The following is a 15,737-nucleotide window of genomic DNA, read 5'->3' on the forward strand; positions in this document are numbered from 1 at the left end:
GAGCGCGACCCCTCTGGTGGCGAGCATGGAAGGCGACGCTACAGATCCTTTTGTACTTTCTGTCCGCGTGCAAATGATAATTTAATATTTAACATTTTGCAAAACCAGATATACGAAAATACAGAAAGTATAGATGCTACAATCTAATCGTCCACAATAAAAAAAATTGTCATGTTGATGTACATTCAAAAAGATAGATGGACAAACAAAAATCCTGGAAATATATTTCCTAATAGGTACATTATTAACACTGGAATTACTGACAATTATAGTGTATTTATTTGTATCAAAGAAATTAAATATAGATAGATGAGGAAATGTATATTGCAATGGAAATAAGTGATTATTCGTTCTATAATAGAAAAATACGGTCAAGTAAATTTTTCACAATTTTTATTGGAAATTACGTATATGCCATTTCGATCACTTTGGTAGTTCCAGTGTTAATTATTATTAAGCATGGATTTAATAATATTTAGAATATGATAGATCTATGATATGGAAATCGATGTTAAAACTGGTTCACCATTTTTTACAAGTTCTATTAGAAATTACGAATTAGTCATTCTGTATGTTTCGGTAGTTCTAGTGTTAAAAATCGAAGAAAAACCTAATTTGCTCAAAGCTTTGCAATCTTTCACATTGTTATATTATAGTGACTAATTTTAAGAGCTAGTAGAAATCAAAATAAGGAGATGTTCAACTAGAATATTACGTACGCGTACAAAATCTCACGTAAATACATTAGGAAACGTTTCGTTAATTCGAGCATTAACTCAGAAAGTTCAATGGATAAGATTGTTAAAAGCTTTGACAGTTGATCAGCGATGCTTCGCTGTTCTCTGTTTGTAAACGTTCCACAGTAATAGAATAATGAATGCTTGAATCAACTAATCGCCTCGTGAACACATCGCTCCACTCATAACTCAGCTTCTAATCTCGTTAAATAAGATCTACGTCCGTCGACTCGGTACTTCTGCGAAATCTGGCTCAAGTAACAATCGGTGACTATCACTTCACCGAGCTACGCCACTTTAAAAGCCACAACGTAAAAATAAACCGTAGTACAAACTCGTTTATTTAATCGAAGAGCATGTTTACACGATACGTTCAAGTCCTCTCGAGTATTCCTTGGATGAAGCGTACCATAATAACGCTAATAATATTTTTTTCTAATCGATCACCAGTATTCCATAGAATTTTTTAAACTGCTTTGAAGCATTATTAGTATTTATTGGAAATCGTTAAGTGTGCATTCGTCGTGAATTCGGATGATACAAAATGTAGTTTTGTAGTTTCGACTATTAATTAATTTCTAGAATCACGTATGAGAATTTTAGAAAACTGCAATAATTTCTTCTGTAGGATTGTTACTATTTATCAGAAGTCATAGATTGTGAATTCAAATGATGAAAAATTGTAGTCTTGTCAAGCATAATGCTTCAACCATTAATTAATTTCTAAAATCACGTGTGAAAATTTTAGTAAACCACAGTAATTTCTTCCTCAGAAATATGTATTTTTATTAAAAGTCAATGCCATGAATTCAAATGATAAGAAATTGTAAAGTCGACGAGGAGTGTATTTAACGTTTTTGGCGACTATATCGAACAATTTCGAGTATAAAGCGGAATTTGATAGACAGCGGCGCACGTGTAATGTCAGATAGACACTAATACACTTGAACTGACAGTACGGCTGAATGAAAACAAACGAAGACGCCGTGTGCGAAAATCTGTTACTGAGAATATCGAAATGGAAAACTGAAGAAACGAAAATAATTCAAGAAATAGGTCGGTATAACGATGAAGTAAGATAGGAAGTAAGCATCGTGTCTTACGTATTACAAAATCACTATCAAAGCTCTCACTTTTGATCATTGACACACTCACTATCGCTCAAATAATTTCTGCCCAAAATTTCAATGATTTCGCGCGAAGTAATTAAATTTTGATCGTTGATATAATAAATAAAAAAATATAAAGAAGAAACAAATAAACAATGATGGTGTACTTAAGCTAGAAATGGGTCCATCTTCTTTTACTAAAAAATAAGAAAGCAAAACAAGTACGGTCTTATAAAGGAAAAAGAATAAATCTTTAATCGATTTGTAATCACTTTATAAGGTTCATTCCTTGTTTTAATTAAACAGTTTAACATTGTGATTGCCATGTCATCCATACATGGAACTAAAACAATTCTCAAACTGAAATACTAAAGAAAATGAACAGAATTCATAAATTTAAATGTGAATTCGAAAATAAGTACCAAGATAAGTTTTAATTTACATAGATTGCAATTGTAAAATAATCTTTTACCCTAAAACCAATGAAAATATCGAATCTACTTAAAATCGTTCAAAATAAAAGTTTGTAACTGTTTCCAATCCCTGTGTCGACTTGGAACAACCATTCGCGGGAAGGAAGCCAATCGTTCTATTTCCTCGTAATTCGTAACGTTCCAAGAAACTCTGGTTCCTCTTTCGAATTAAATCGAAGAAGAGTAACAGTTCTTTCCAGTGTGTTCGCAAAGGGCGATCGAGGCGTATGTACTCGAGTAGCCGAAAAAGTGTTCTCGTCGAAGGAGAGAAGAGACGGTTTACATTGGTGACTCGCGGTCGGCGGTGGCGGCTTCAAAGCAGCCGCGATGTTTTGTTAACATCTCCGAAAACAAAGTGTAAACTAACTAGACGTCCAGTCGGTGTTTACTCAGCACCGAGAAGCCCGCCGCGGGGGAGCCGAGTCGTTCCCGATGCAATAACAACAGTTCTTGCATCTTTTTATCGTTGAGCCACGGAACGTCGCAGCCGAACGTCATCATGTCCCCCCAATTTCTTAACCTGTCGTTGGTAACGCGATCCTATTCGTCAGAAACGACGTTCGAACACGTAACGAGCACTCAAAAATAACTTCCTGCCCCGCATTGCAATTATTTCGAGAACACCGTCCCTATAGACGCGCGTTTGTATTCGTTGCGGAACAAACACAGGGTTGAGAACGATGGAACTTATACAAGTGTCATGGCCGCCATTGGTTGTCAATTCGTCGATGAATCTCTTAGTTCTCTGGTCGTAACTCGATGATTTATGGCATTTGTTTCGTGCAAATTATCCTCGTGCATTGCTTTTAGTTAAATCTTTGCAGTATCTTCTCCATACTCATGACTTCTTTGTTTTTTGTTTTTTGGCTGTAGTAAAGTAGTATGTGATGAATATGCATTTTATCAACCATTTTTGGTGGATTTTTAACGAATCTGAGAAGCTTGAAATATACAATCACGATAAGTGGAGGAAAGATAATTAAGGTTACGAAAACGAAAATAACTGCAAATAAATTATGTGGAAATATACAACAGTAACACTAGAACTACCAACAATTATAGTGTGTTTATCTGTACCAAATTGAAACGATAGATATGTGAAGAAATGTATAATACAATGGAAATAAGTGTTTACTCATTCTCTTATAGAAAATTATGGTAAATTTTTTACAAGTTTTATTAAAAATTATGAATAGGTTGTTTTGACTGCTTTGGTAGTTCTAGTATACATATGTGACGTCTAGGAAGCTTGGAAGCGTGGGTCAGAGATGACCCTGTTCTAGCATCCGGTAGCCATTTTTGGTGGATTTTTAACAAGACTGAGACACTTGAAATATACAATCGCGACAAGTGGAGGAAGATTACGAAACCAAAAATAATTGAAAATAAATGATGTAGGAATATACAATTGGATGAATCGTAAAACAAATATATGACGACCCTGCTCCGAATACAACGATTCGCAATCGATTGCAATAAACACGAACTGTTTGAATTTGTGGATTTCCGAGTAGAGGAATATTTTGGCTGGAGAAGGAGCCACTGTCGATATTTCTGGAATCGATTCATGTTCTAATTGTGTTTCGGGCGCGAGGATCGACGATTCGACTGGCTGGTTTTCGCCTACTGGATTTAATCAACGGCAGAGCTTCAAAGATCCGAAGAAGTTGGCCCCTCGAAGTAGTTTGTTTATCGTCGGCATGGCGGTAGTGCGGCCTGCTCGATCATTTCCCTTTTTTCTCGGCAAGAATTCGTCCGATCCAATAACGCTGGTCGAGCCGTTTCCTGGAAGCTTCTCGCCTCTATGTTCAGTCTACCAACTGACAAGCACCAGCCCTCCTCTTCTGGGGGAGCTTCCTCGTGTTTTTTTCCTTCGACCTTCCACGATTCTTTCGTTAAAGTTTCAAACGATTTCAGATGACAGATCGTAATAAAAGCACCGCTGTTGTTTAGAGAAATTTGGTACTCCATAAAGTGCCCAAATATCAACACGATAAAATAAATAACGATTGGTTACAAAACTATCATTTATATTCCAATTAATAGTAATAAAAGCACCGTTGTTGTTTAGAGAAATTTGGTACTCGAAAAAATGTCTAAATATCACCACGACAAAATAAATAACGACTAGTTACGAAAAGTTACGAAACTGTCATTTATATTCCAGTTGATAAATAGTAATAAAAGCACTGTTGTTTATAGAAATTTGGTGACGTGACTATGCATATATGCCCAAATGTTAACGGGGTCGCGAATACCAGGTATTGAAAGTATTGATTTGACAATTGGGATTTCCCAAACTTGGAGCCCATAAAAGTTTTATGGACATCTAATATTGTTTACAGGATCCCATAGTACTTAATGAAATTAGTGGCTGCCGTTACTGACCCCCCTTTTGTTCGTTTAATCCCAGAATATCAACATGAAAAGAGTTCTACGAATACCAATTTTGAGTAATGTACACTCAAAATTTGGTCAAACCGTTATAACTTTCTTCAAACATTTCGATATACAAGAAGTGATACCCAGCTCTCAAATTCTTAAAATTTTGAAACTTTAGAGATATACAGAGTGTTTGGCCACCGCTGAGAAATTTTAATGGGAGATTCTAGAGGCCAAAATAAGACGAAAATCAAGGATACTAATTTGTTGATTGAGGCTTCGTTAAAAAGTTATAGAAACATTTCTGGCCACACAGTATATTTTCGATAATGAATTTTTTTCTCGAAAGTACGTAGAATTTCGGGGTTATGTCTAATCACCAAAAATAGTTGTAATTGACCCCCTCAACCGAAAATAATTTTTCCAAAATGATTTGAAATTTTTTAATTTTGACGAAAAATTTCACACCTGAAATTTGGCCAGAAAAGTATTTTACATAACTTGTAATTAAACTGCGGATATTTATGCATTTATTGGAGATTTAAATTTTCAAAAAACTACAAAATGTACTTATTATGCAAAACTATACTAAATACTTTAAGATACGAATTAATGTATTTAGGGGTTGAGACAACCTTCTTCAAAACTCCCATTTCGTTAATTCTATTAATAAAAATATGAATTTACATAAATATCCACAGTCTACTTATAATACTCGATTAGCTTTGGCGATAGACATCGTTCTATATCTAAACAAAATCACGAAATTGATACGCGACTCTTGGTAGCCAAGAATAACTACGAACTAACATCGAACTTTGAATTGAACGGTACCAAAAAAAAAAAGGAAGACTTTTCCACAAGACCTGACACCACGTACCGTTGCAATAAAGGTATTGGTTCCCCAGAAAAGGTTCGGATGTCCTGTTCAAAGTTATTATCGATCGGTCTTTCCGAAACGAATTGCCACCAGTAGGAGGTTTAGTGTCGCGTCAAGAAAGCATCATGCTGGGCAAAATCAACAGGATCTCTCGAAAAATCGTTCCCAGAACACGCGCCCTTGCACGACCACATCTCCAACGCTCATTCTGACCGTGTCAATCGTATAATCAGTAACCTAAATTGCCCCATCTATCAATTTTCCATTTTTCAACGTGTTCTAAATCATTTCGAGTTTCTGTTTTTCATCTTTCAAGAGATTATCCTGGGTCTAGGTAATTTCTACGTCTTTTTTGCCATTTCTTTAAAACGAAAATCGTGCACTACTTCGCGTTGGAATTCTGCGTATATGTTTACTAATATCTTGAGTATACACGGTATTTTTTTCGAGCGAAAATAATAAAAAATTGTACGAACTATGATTGAAGAAACGAGGAAGAATCGTTAGAAAATGTGCAGTCATGAAATCTTGATGAATAAAAGAATGGCTACACCTAGAATTAAAGTTTCGATTTCTAAGCTTTTGTCAACTATGGAACACTAAGAAAAAAGAATAGTAAACATGTAAAATTGATCAATCATAGTAAATTTGCATTGCAAGATAAAGTAAGGGCTAAATCTTCACTTGGTGGCGTAATATTCAAACGTAACGAACGTAGAAAGAATCCAAAATCTTAACGAATAACAAAATGGTGGCCCCTAGAATTAAAGTTTCAATTTCTAAGCTTTCTTAACTATGAAACACCAAGAACAAAAATAGCAAACATGTAAAATTGATCAATCATGGTAAATTGCATATATTTCAAAATAAAGTAAGGGCTGAATCTTGGCTGGTTGGCGTAATATTGTAACGTAACCAGCCGTCGTCCTTGTCCATTTCCGTCTGTTCTCGCAGCAGGAAGTGGCGACAGGACACAATCAATGCAGAAGCATTTAGGATGGTCATTGTGCCCCGATACGAAACGTTCATATACCCTGAAACTGCGCATAAAGCGACATCCGAGGTTGTCCATTTTCTTGGTACCTTTAGGAACGATGGCCCTGTCCCTTCGGGCTCTTGGCGCAGCAGGATCGCGCAGAATTGACTATATAGACGCGGTGGTAACGCCTCTTTCTGCCGACAGCTCGATTATCGCACTTCACACGCGCTTTCAACGCGTTTTCTCTTCCCCATCGGTCCGTGTACGCCAAATTGCGAACAATTCAAATCGATAGCAATACGGTTCGAAACATAGATGGAAACAATTCGGTGACAATGCTTGGAAACATCAATGTAGTATTTTATACATAAAGTGGCGGGCATGCACGCTCACCCACGCATTACTTTACGCGTCAGCATTTGCGATATCGCGTCGAACAGAAAGGAATTCGTTTTTATTACGGTGCAAGCGTATTAATAAATTGCGGATTTTTTATGCAAATTCATATTTTTATTAATAGAGTTAATGAAACGCGAGCTTTGTGGAGGGTCTCAATCCCTAAATATAATAATTCATATCTTGAAGATACATATTATATTTTTCTATATTAAGTGCAGTCTGTTACTTGTTGAGAATTAAATTTTCCCACAAATGCGTAAACATCCGCAGTCTAATAATTATATACGCGATAGTTTTATTAATTATTGGCCCCTGCATTGAACATTTATTCAAATTGAACTATTTTACACCGCCATGTTGGAGTCATAAAGTGGTCATAATGCTCGAATCTGCAAATGACTTCAAAAATCAGTAGTGAGTCCACCAATGCAGTCAAATATGCTTCTTGCATTTCAATTGGGGGAAGAAGAGATTCAATGCTTGATAAACAATTAAATTTAAGGATCTGATATTTCTAGAAACGTAACAGGAACTTGTACGTAAGAAATTGACAACAATTTACTGGAATTATGTGTATCGAAGTAGCCATAGTATTTATATAAGAATAGGACAGATTTTCGAGTTGATTTTACATTCTCCTCGTACAATCGAGCCAGAAGAAACAGAACAAAGATGAAAAGAGAAATAGAATCCTCCGAGAGAAAAAGACGAGAGGAGTTTGAGAATTAGGAGCGAGAGATTCATAGAATACATAAGAATGTATCGAAAACGGTGCCAGTTGCAAGAAATTGTTCCCAGGGAAGAGACATTCTTCGATTCAAAGGCAATCACACAGCATTCATGCCAGACATGCATGCAAATCGTGCTCTCAAAGCCCTCTTTTTCTTTCCGTAAAATCCCTTCTATTGATCATTCGTTGATCCATCATCTCCGGCAGAATGTCTTAAAATCACCCTCTGGAAAGTTTAACGCCAACTATTCGGAGCGATCTCGATACATTGCAAACACCAATTTCGTGACATTTGTTTGGGAAACCATCAATGGCACAGATCATGCAATATTTATAGAGATTGTATTTAATATTCGCCTGCTTTTAACTATGAACGAATACATTAAATAGACTAACCGAATATTCTAATGAAAAATGTTTTCAATTTTCAACCCTTGGGATTTAATATAATGCCAAAGGAACATACACAAATATATTAACGTAAAATACATCTTTCGAAACTAGCAAAAATTAATAAAAAAAATACATATTATATTTCTCAAACTGGAAATAATATTTTTAGCAATTTCATTAACGAAATATTCTTGCTAATTTCTGTTGTAAATAACAAATGATTGAACTGCCGAGAGGAAGTAGTTCTAAAGTATGGCGCACTATTTTCGAAACACCCTGTACAATGCACGCTCGACAAATGTGTTTCACATTTCGTCGTTCGTACGACAAATCCCTTAGATCTACGACCGAGTCGTAAGTGGAACGATATTTTCCACCTTGCTCTGAAAACTGAAACGTCTGCTTCGACAGTTGTTTTTACAAATAGACCTTCCAGGAGCCGATTACACACCAAGAAGGTTAATTCTTCCAAAAGAACGAACGGGTGCACCCTTTTCGGCGCTCTCGACTAATTAGTTCCTTACTATTATTAGAACCCATACCATTCATTGCAACAGTTCCTTCTATCAACGATGAGTCAGATCTACTTCTCCCTTTTTAAAATTTTCAACAGCTTACAGCAAGCAATGCAAAATTTTTTAATACCATTCCAGTAACAAAAATTGATTACTATACAAGGTGTACCGCCACTCGTGGGAAAAATTTTAATGGGAGATTCTGGAGGCGAAAATACGACGAAAATCAAGAATACTAATTTATTGATGGAGGCTTCGTTAAAAAGTTATTAACGTTTAAAGTTTTGCACGTACTGAATTTTTTTCTAGAAAATGGGTAGGATTTCAGGGGTAGGTTTATTCATTAAAAATTATTGTAATTGACTCCTGCAACTAAAAATAATTTTTTTAGAACGATTTGAAATTTTTTAATTTTGTCGAAAAATTTCACATCTCGAATTTTTTTCTCGAAAGTGGGTAGGATTTCGAGGGTATGTCTATTCACCAAAAATTATTGTAATTGACCCCAGCAACCGAAAATAATTTTTCTAGAACGCTTTGAAATGTTTTTTTTCCTCAAAAAATTTAGGCACCCTACCCCCTGTTGATTTTTCTTAAAAATTCGTTTTTCATTTGTAATAAATTTGGTTGGCGCTGTACAGAAAAGTTGTTTAATACTTTTTTAGAGGTATCCATGAGTTCTAGTTCCCTCCGAAATTTCAATGTAATATATTCACTATTTTAGGAGTTATGGCCGTTTGAATATTGGTCAAGTTTTAGGGGGTTTTTCTCACTTTACAGTATCAGGGATCAACTTTTTCAATATTGTTAGAATTTCTACATATTCTCCACTAAAATACGCGTTGTTTGCATTTTTAAAAATGAAAATCCTCCAATCCGTTCAGGAGTTATGACATTTTAAAGATTCGGATGAAATTTCTGGAAGCATTTCTGGGCCTCACATTAGATTTTCGGTAAAGAATTTTTTTCTCGAAAGTGCGAAGGATTTCGGGGTATGTCTATTTATCAAAAATGCTTGTAATTGACCACTGTAACTAAATATAATTTTTTTAGAACGATTTGAAATTTTTTAATTTCATTTTTTAATAACTTTTTAATGAAGCCTCAGTCAAGAAATTGATATTCTTGATTTTCGTCTTATTTTAACATGTTTGACGAATGAAGATGTCCCACAGAAGATCCTTAATTTTGTGTTTATTTTTCTGTGTATTTAAATTGAACAGAAATTTTTGTGTTGGATTCACCGAAACACTCTCTCCAAATGTAATTTAGAAACTTGCTACTGTAGGATGTCGAAAGGGAAGAAACTAGAAGAAGGATACGAGAAAAATACGCGATGGCAAAGCAGACTTTGGTGTTCGTTCGTTGACATATGAGTTTCGATATAAATATACCAATCTCTGTCACGAAAACTAATTAGTTTACGTTAGATCGTTCCAACGAATGGAATTGCACCACGTGACCTGTCATTCAATCTTTCCATTTGCATATTTTCTTTAATTAACATACGAAGCCGCTCTCGATAGATGACTCCATTTACAAAATGGCAAATTGGAACAAATCCTTCATATTTCATAATATATTTATATTACGTTGCAATGGAGATAATTATAAATGAAAAATTTTGAGTGATTTCACATTTATCAATTCATATATTTTAATAAGAAGAAAAAAGAGTAAATTTGAATCAAAACATGGAGTTGTGCAGAATTTGTTGACAAAAAAGGGTGGTAGAAAAAGATTTTAAAGAATTTTGCCTGATAAAAATTCAAAAAACCGTCGTTTTCGATCACCGAATCATAGCCAACGAATGATAAATGTTTTAATAGAATCGATAGCAAACAAAGCTCTTGGAAAACCGTGGAAAAAGATTTTTAAGAATTTTGCCCGATAAAAATTCAAAAATCCGTCATTTTCGATTATCAAATCATAGCCTACAAATTATGAATGTTTTAATAGAATTGCTATCAAACGAAGCTGTTGAAGAACTGTAAAAAAAGATTTTGAAGAATTTTGTCTGATAAACATTCAAAAATCTGTCATTTTCAATAGAACCGATAACAAAGGAAGCTATTGGAGAACCATAGAAAAAGATTTTGAAGAATTTTGCCCGATAAAAAATTCAAAAATCCGTTGTTTTCGATCATCGAATCATAGCCTACAAATTATGAATGTTTTAATAGAATCGCTATCAAATGAAGCTGTTGAAGAACTGTAAAAAAAGATTTTGAAGAATTTTGCCTGATAAAAATTCAAAAATCCGTCATTTTCGATAAAATCGATAACAAAGGAAGCTGTTGGAGAACCGTAGAAAAAAATTTTGAAGAATTTTGCCTGATAAAAATTCAAAAATCCGTCATTTTCGATCATCAAATCACAGCTGATGAATTCTGAATATTTTAATTGAATCGAAAGCAAACAAAGCAGTTGGAGAACTCGTTTGAATTTCAAGTTGTGCGTCGCTAGTCACCTTGAAATTCTGAAAACGTGCAGCGATATTTTTGAAAAGGGAATCTCTGAAATCGTGCAACCCTGACAGCTTGAGAAATAACGATTTGGAGGTCGGTGTCGGTGTCGATGTCGGTGTTGGTGTCGCGTGCTCGCATTTCTCGTGGAGACCACGCGGTGAGCTTACACCCTCATCATATAATGTAAGCATCGGCCTCGTTAAGGGGATCAGCTGCAGCGTATTGTCGACGCTAACAAGCGCTAAATAGAGTACCGGGTGAAATCCTGTGGCGACACCGAATCTCCGCACACAGATAAGCACAAATCGTTGCCAGACAACCGACTACTTTAACGACAAACTTTTTAAAAGCACGGTCTACCGCGGAAACGTGGAGAACGCAGTACAATACGGGAACCAGAGACGAGCGGAATTTTATTCGGATAATACAGACTCTTTATACAAATTTCAAACGATCGAGGAATTATTTCAGCAAGCTAAATTATTTCTTCGACGTAAAACGTTATTTAAATTCAAATCTTTAGTCGAAGAGATAATACGTCAGATATATCGTGTATATAATTAATTGAAACAGTTGATATCTTTGATATAATTCTAGAAAACAATCATGATATTACTAGTTAAAACTTTAATTTTACTAAACCTTAAGATGAAAACGAGTGTTTATGCTCGCGATGGACTGTCGTGATCGTGGATAATCGTATTAGATTAAAGGAAATCATTTCCCCGAACGGTGAGAAGCAATTACAGTGTCCCTAATTGTGTCGCGCGTGGATTCCTCGTTACGCGTGTAACTCGTGTAGTAGCCCTTATTTGTCGGCGAAGAGAGAAAAATAGGAAGTAAAAAAAGGAAAAGAAAAAGCCGCGGGGCGTCTCAGGCGTGTATCACCCCGCAGTGCTACAGTATAAAAAGGGGATGGAAGGAGGGCTGACAAAGGGAGGGTAGTTGTTAAGTTGTCCGACAGATGCCTCGCCACGTGAATCCACCGTATAAATACCCGACTTCCCCTCCCCCACAGATTTGTATTTTCACTCCTACAAATTCAATTTCACCTTAGTGGGCCCTGATCCGTTCCGACCACGATGCGATACTTATAATTTCACGATCATCCTACGAATCGAGACGCCCGATTTTTCCTAGACAAATGTTTCATCGAATAAACAAGGAACTTAACACGTTCACTGTCCATGAACCGTATATGGGCCATGTCACCACGCTATTGGATAGGCCGCCGGAAGACCGGACAGTGAACGTGTTAATATGACTCCATTGGCGTCGAGTCTGCAAGATCTTGGTGGCTACTTGACTGGGTTTTTTAAAGATCAAGTCCCAAAATTTTACACAGAAGTCTGAGGAATTCTCGAGAACTTGAGAAATGTGTATTTTCGAATAAACAAGGGGCTTAATATGACTCCATTGGCGTCGAGTCTGCAAGATCTTGGTGGCTAGTTGACTGAAATTTTCTAAAGATGTAGATCCAAGTTTTTACACAGTATTTTGAGGAATAATTCTTGAGAACTTGAGAAATGAGTATGTTCGAATAAACAAGGGATTTAATATGACTCCATTGGCGCCGAGTCTACAAGAACTTGGTGGCTAGTTGACTAAAATTTTCTAAAGATGAAAATCCAAGTTTTTACACAGAAATCTGAAGAATAATTCTTGAGAACTTGAAGTCGACAAATTTGGATCCCTGTCTATATAATTACCGACTCATTTTACCTCGAGACGAACACGTTAAAAACAAAATGGCTGGTCGAAGGCGGCCCGAAAAGGGGCGTCGGTTTATTAAGACGCAATTTGCATAAGACGCCGTTAACAACTTGAACCTTCGCGTTTACGATCCACGATTCCTGGCACGCTTCGTCGTAAAAGATCCAACACGACGAAGGTGGGAGACTCGTAAGAATGGACGCGCGCACGCCCCATTATAAACGTAGGTAACGCAAATCTGTTCGGCCTTTGAGTGATCTGTAACAAACGGACTTTTACACCGGCTGCCAGGGAACTTTTTCACCTGCCGGTCCGACAACAATCCTCATCGGGGAAACCCGTCGCTAACGAGCCTTTGAGGCAGCCGTTCTCCCATCGGGAGAATATCATTTTCGTCGAGCCTACCGTACGTGACTTTGTCCATTCGAGGGAGGTCCTGTCCGACCTTTTTCTCACCCATTCTGTCGATAACTTTCGATTAATTTGCACATTTAGTACTCGTTCTTTAAGTAGGGTGTCCCGCATTTACGAATAAATAGAAGAGTAAAATGTTGCGTGACGAAAAGTTCACAAATGCTTTGTTAAGAAGTTGTAACAGAAACTATGGAAGTATTAAAACATTTAGTCGTAACGTTTCCAATGTTTAGAGTATTGTAAGTTTGTGAAAGAAAGTCGGAAAAATGCAGGACACCCTATACGTATTTATCAGTCCATTTCATGAGTCCTTGTGTTTTCTCGCATCTGTAATTTTTATTCAGAGAATAAAAATGCTTCATAAACTGGAAAACCACAATTATTCGTCATCTTCCGAAACACATTTTTCAATAATAAATTAGAAAAGTATATAGAATAAGGGAGAACAGATACGTGATTACATTACAAAAGAATTTAACTTACTAAACTTACATTATTATGTCAATTGTCAATGTTCACAATTACTAGCTAAATATTATTACTCAGAATTCAATTTGGATTTCCAGCACAATATAACGAAAAATCGGTATTTTCTTCTGCAATATTTTTAAATCACACGCAAAGAGTAGTTAGTAATAATTTTGTAAATTAGTTGATATTAAATAATTTTGTAAATAAATGTACGATAACTGTACAATGTAAATACAATGTTAAGTATTTAAAGATGTAAAATTGAATTTTGTAACACGTATGTATTTCGTTCCCAAGGGTTTCCGCGAGCATGGCTGTCGTTTTCGAGTCTTGGATCAAATTTTACGATCGATTTCCTGCTTCGTTGGAATTAACTGGACCGACGATGATTTATTAGAACTAGAGGAGCGCTTAAAATAGCTCGTAAATGAGCAAGAAAGTCGTAGAAAACACGTCGTAAACGCTCGTATATCGATACATTGTCCATTGTTTGTTAGAAACCTCTGGTTTTTCTCAATTTTTCACGTTTCCTTAGAATTTAGAAAAAAAATTCTTCCAAAACAAGTTTCCATAGAACGAAATCTAGTGAAAGTTTAATATTTGGATATCAACAACACAAGCTGAAACTTTGTTAAAATCTCCTTACAAAACACGCAAACTTAAAATTAAAAATTTATATTACTATTTTTTGTCGTTTAGCTAACAATTTTCTTTTAATTTCAATTTAGAAAAGAAGGAGTCTTTGTCGGGAAATTTCACAGAAGGGTCAGTGTTTCCTTAAATGCTCGTTTCATGCTTCCGTCAAGTCAAGAATGTTGTCGAGAACGAACTTTCAAATTCCCATTAAAGTGTGCCTAACGTGAAACATAATCGAGCGTGAAATCGTTAAAGTAACCCGAGAGAGTAGCTTTTTTTAGGCTCACCAAAAAATCGATTTAATAATCTACAAGATTTATAATGTTCTAATTATTGAAATAATCGCTGTACCCTATATCTTTACAAGTATATTCGTCAGCCATGCTTTTTTATTTCTTCAATATGTATTTTGTGTCTCGATTAAAAATAATCCAAATAAGATCATGTTTGGGCTCGTTTTCACTGGAAAAACCTCTCCAATCTATTGACAATACTCTCAAGAAGATCCAGTGATAAATATTCATTGTCATTGATACATGAAATTCAATCTCTAATATTTCGTCGTTCTCGGCTGCAACCGTCGGCCACTCGAGCCATTGGTTAAGTCACACTGAATAATTATAAACAATGGTAACGATGGTTCCACTACTCCAATCCTCTCCCTTTTGCAAAGTCAGGTTAAGCTTAATTTCTTTCGTTGTAAAAAAACAAAATTACTATTAATATACAGAGTGTTAAGAAATTTTACATGGTGACTTTCATCACGATAAATTTCCAAAAATTTAGTCGAATAAATTTTTTATAATTTTGATTAGAAATTACAAATATGTCATTTTGACCCCTTTGGTAGTTCTAGTATTAATTATTATTCAGCATGAATTTAATAATATTTAGTAGGATACGATAAATCTATGATATGGAAATAGGTGTTAAAATTGATTTAACAAGTAGTGTTTACATTACAATATCATCTAAAAGAAAATACCATAATATTTGTCTTCACCATGTGGCCATCTTTGCACTCTAAAAAGTTTCTTCTCAGATTTCTTAATTACTACAACGAAATGTTAACAATTTTTTAAATTATGCAACATATTGTTCAATCTTAATCTGAATCTCATCTTTAATTCTTACATTAACCAAAGTCAATCATGTATAGATTAATATAATTCAATGGACAGTAACATTGGTTACAGAAATATAAGAACTCTAAATGCCTGGACAGTATAATTGGTCTTAAGAGTGCAAAGAATACAAGTATAAGCTTCAATATCAATAATTAACAGTTACACAAGCCTGTTACACATACTTGACAATCAACGCGTTAACATCTTGCAATTTCACTGAAATTTTATCCATTACGAGCTGATAATGTTTGCTTTCAAACAAATCTGCGTAATAGAATCGTCATCGTGTGATCACGATTATCTTGATGATG

The sequence above is a fragment of the Colletes latitarsis genome, chromosome 9 (assembly GCF_051014445.1).
Source record: "Colletes latitarsis isolate SP2378_abdomen chromosome 9, iyColLati1, whole genome shotgun sequence".
Taxonomy (NCBI): Eukaryota; Metazoa; Arthropoda; class Insecta; order Hymenoptera; family Colletidae; genus Colletes; species Colletes latitarsis.